This window comes from Canis lupus, chromosome 18 (assembly GCF_048164855.1).
Source record: "Canis lupus baileyi chromosome 18, mCanLup2.hap1, whole genome shotgun sequence".
Lineage (NCBI taxonomy): Eukaryota > Metazoa > Chordata > Mammalia > Carnivora > Canidae > Canis > Canis lupus.
The window spans coordinates 32,231,775-32,236,210 of NC_132855.1; the positions used below are offsets into that span (position 1 = coordinate 32,231,775).

General features: G+C 34.9%; 1 pseudogene; it reads right to left on the bottom strand.

Annotated features, from left to right (window-relative positions):
- Nucleotides 1–2,072: 2,072 nt before the first annotated feature.
- Nucleotides 2,073–2,887, bottom strand: LOC140609513 (large ribosomal subunit protein uL15m pseudogene; annotated as a pseudogene).
- Nucleotides 2,888–4,436: the final 1,549 nt, after the last annotated feature.

Genomic DNA, 4,436 nt, shown 5'->3' on the forward strand with positions numbered 1-4,436 from the left:
GTAGAAATATCAAATAGGCCAATGACAGAGATCTGGAGTTCTGGGGAGCTTTCTGGAACAGATATTCACTAATATGACACATAAACAGAAAAGCAGATAGTCAGACAGATGGACAGATTATAATACTGTTAAACATAATGAGATCCCCTAATCATAGTCCAACATTTAGAGGCCAGTGAAATGAGAAAGAAAGCAAATGAGATTTTGTAGTATGAAAGACAAACTAATCCACATTGACATTGTGGAATCTCAGAGAAGAAAGTGTTTCATAGAAAAATACCCCTCTCTATCAAAAAATGCTAATAAATCACCTAAGATTGGGGAAGGCAAATACACAGGTAGATCAAACATAGTTGAGGGAACTTGAAGTTCTCCCTCCTGAGACTTTTTATTTTTCCTTTTTTTTTTTTTTTTTTAGATTTTATTTATTTTTTCATAAGATACACAGAGAGAGGCAGAGACATAAGCAGAGGGAGGAGCAGGCTCCCTGTGGGGAGCCTGATGTGGAACTCTATTCCAGGACCCTGTGATCATGACCTCAGCCAAAGGCAGACACTCAATCACTGAGCCACTCAGGTGTCCCTGCACTGAGAGTTTCTGTTTGCTTTTTGGAACAGAAAGAAAATTCATCTGTTGAGTAAGGAGAGAGAAGGTTTTAGGCTTTCACTATATATTTTTAATCATAATGCCTCTCACCTAGCAGGTATTCGATATTTGTTTACTTTGTAACTGATAAAAGAGAGTAAATAAGAATTAGAGACCTGACTCTAGTCCCTACTGTGTCAAGTAAGTCACTCTACCACTATTAAGATTCAATTTTCTCCTTAGTAACATTAAGCTAGTAGTAGATACTTGGTAGAAGGAAACAGCTCTTATTGATAGACTCTGTGGTAAAGAAATTAGGAAATGCATCTTGAATAGTTAGTGCCTTTATTTCAAATATAATTTATGTAACTGTAAGTTTACATAATTTAGTATTTCATTTTAGTAAACGTATCCCTGAAAACCTGACAGTCAATTCTCTGGAGCTGAAACAGGTGGCTCTAGGACATTACTGCATCTACTCCTAAGTTTTAGTAAGGGCTAAATTAAATAATGTATGAAGGAGAGTTTAAATTTGTTAAACAGCTATATAAATGTCAAGCATTATTATTTTGAGGTGTTTAGAGAAAGAAAAGCAAAAGATACAGTTCCTGCCTTATTTGTGTTAGAATTTACTAGGTCACCAAAAAGAGAATGATTGAAAAGTTGATTAAAAGTAAAATTTCCATGTAGGTAAGACAGAGAAAAGATGTTATGGCCATAAAAATGAACATTTTAACTTTTTTTTCACTCAGGGTTTAAAAAGTTAATCAATCTAATCTCTTCCTGTCTTGTAACCTTGCTGCTTAAATATGCTTTTCTTTGTAGATAGAAGGACAAGCTAGAAAACGTTTAAAAGATTCCTTTATGAGTCAGTTGTCTTTCTAATTTCACTTAATTCTTTATTTTTTTTTTACATTTACTGAGTTTATTTTCATACTACCAGTTGTTTTTATGGGTTATATAATCACTGAACAATATTTCAAAAATCATTTAAAATGACTGAAAAACAAAGATCTCCAATATCTCCGAAATAAGCAAAATATCAGTTCGAAATTTACCTTCTTCAAGAAAAAGATTAATGGCTTAATCATTATCTATTCCTATCAGATGAGTTGAGAATATGAATACACTTAGAATTTTTGCTTGTTTTGCTAGCGAATATTGTACTACTTATTCACTGGTCTTAAACTTTCAATTCATATCCCACATCTTAATAATCCAGAGTTGAAGGCTTTCCACCATTACACTGGATAGCAGAGCTTCCTTGGGGCTATTAAGATGGGCCACCATTAGTAAGTGTTTTAACCTTGACTGAACAGGCCTAGTAATCAATCTCTTTCCACCTTCACAATCACTCTGATTTGCAACAATGATAACACAAGACCTGGATGAAAAGATTATGAAAAAAACGAACAAGAAATACCCTAAAAGTTATCATCTTCCTCTGGCAGAATGCCAGGGATTTTGTTTCTTTAACAGAGAGAACAGGCACAGATTCAGTTCCTCTATGCAGCCATTGCTTATTACATTTTTTATTTCAATTTTAGATAAAAATGGAAATAGGGTTACATGGGAAATTATCATCAACATCTAGAGAATCACAAATCAAGATGAGACCATGAGAAATATGTATGTTTCAGTCCCTTTTCTTCCAGAACTCTTTTACAACTCTGCTTTCTTGAAAGAGAATTCATGAGCTATAATACTTGAGGAGATTCTCATCTGTAGGTTTTAGGATTTTCTTATCTGTCATATTCACCACCCATCCAGGGGCAAGACCAAAGAAAATCTGCCTTGGATCCTTTCGAGTACTAAGCATTTTGAAGAGCTTGTCTTTAGTTATATCAGGTAAAATATAGCCATACTTCTTGGCAAGTTCAAGTCTTGCTTCAGGAAATTTGGCAGGATCCACCAGGTAACCACGATTCTTTGCATTGGTATAATATGGTTCCAGTGCTTCAGGAGGAAGCATTCGTTTTGGAATAGGTTGTCCACGCAGAAAGAATGGAACAGGTTTGCACAGAATTTCCCCTCTACCAGCTGGACACCATAATCCCTTTTAAGTGGCTGGATGGTCACACCCCTCCCATTGACAAGTTGAGTTAGGTCAATAGGTTGAGTAGGATCCACTCGACCCAAATCAATAAGATATTGCAATCTATTGAGACTCAAAGGCTGATACTGGTGTCTGAAGCGGTTTCCTGGAGCCTGGATTCGGTTTTAGGTTGGCCAAGCTCACACGGGGCAAGGCCCAGAGCAGGTCCAGGGTTCTTGCCCCGCTGCCCTGCACAGGACCCGCCATTGGAGGACCAACACCCTCTAAGGGCCTAATTTCACTTAATTCTATTTTATTATATATATATGTATTAGGTAGGCTCCATGCCCAACATGGGGCTTGAACTCACCACCCTGACATCAAGAGTTGCATGCTCTATTCACTGAGCCAGCCAAGTACCCCCAGGAATCTGTTATTTTTAGAATATTGGATATCATTCAATAGTAAGACTCTTTTCATTTCGGCAATAAGTAATATGGTGAAAAAGAATTAATTAGTAATACTTCAAGGTGACATCTTTTCACTGCGCATACACAGTAACCCATTTAGTGAGCACCCTGTATATTACTGTCAGCTTGTGGTTCATAGGTTGTTGGTTATTTATTTAATACATGTGGCTTTAGTTTCATAATTTCTAAATGTATTTACACTATTTTTTAAAGGGAATATTTATTGGTAGTTTAACCTCTCATAAAATGTACCTTTAAAAAAATCCTATGAGGAGACTGAAGGTTATTAGAGTACCTGGTTTTCATATACAGATTATAGGTAGAAGAGATGGTATCCACTCTGCCATAAAATTCTCATGCAGGACTAAAGAGAACTTTAAAAATATCTCATTATTTTCCCTCTCCATCTCTTTACCCCATCCCACAAATTCAAGAGAGATAAACATAGAGAAAAAGAAATTTAGAGGAACTCGGGGTCACATTCATGTACAAATCATGACTAATCTGCAAATTACTTAGTAGCAAAACCTTGTTTTTCTAAAATAAATTATATTTATTTACCCTATTTTTAAGCCTGTTTTTGTTTTTGTTTTTGTTTTTGTTTTAGTAGGTTAGTAATTCCTTGACCTATCAATCACTTTTGTTATTGATGTTGGGGTTTATTTTTCTCTGTCACTGTACTACTCTGTCAGGTTCAGAACTTGTCTGGTGATTTTTCACTGCCTATAAAGCTTTTTAAAATGCAAAGGTAACATAAAATGCCTTGTACCTCTCTCCACTCGAAAAAGAAAAAAAAATCTCCAGGAAAGAAACAATAACTCATTTGTCAGAAGTTAAAAAAAAGAAAATGAAAAATTTTCACCTCTTTCAAAAGTCAAGATGCCCTTAAACGTCAAGATTGATAGCCATCCTATTTGTGGTATTCAAAATCTGATGTTATTTTTAAAACTTTTTTTAGATTTATGAAAGAAAATCTATGGTGTGTTATGTTTCTATCATGAGGAAAATGCTGTCTCAAAACTTCTTAGCAAAATGTGCAAGTGCTTAATGTTAATCATATCAAAAATTCAATCATCCATGAGAGAATTTTCACATATGTAACTCAAAGGCAGTGTTAACGAAAAGTCTTGCTACCTGTTGTCAACAGACACATCTCCATTCTATAGAACTTGTGTTGTAAGAGATCATAGGATCAGTGTTCAGAATTATATTGGTATACCTTATTGTAGGATAGTTACTTTCCCACCATTTTATAATATACAATGTTTTTAAGTTTAATTTATATTATTTCACTACAGCTTTGTTGAATTGACCTCACTACACAATTTTTATGATTGGGGGGTCAT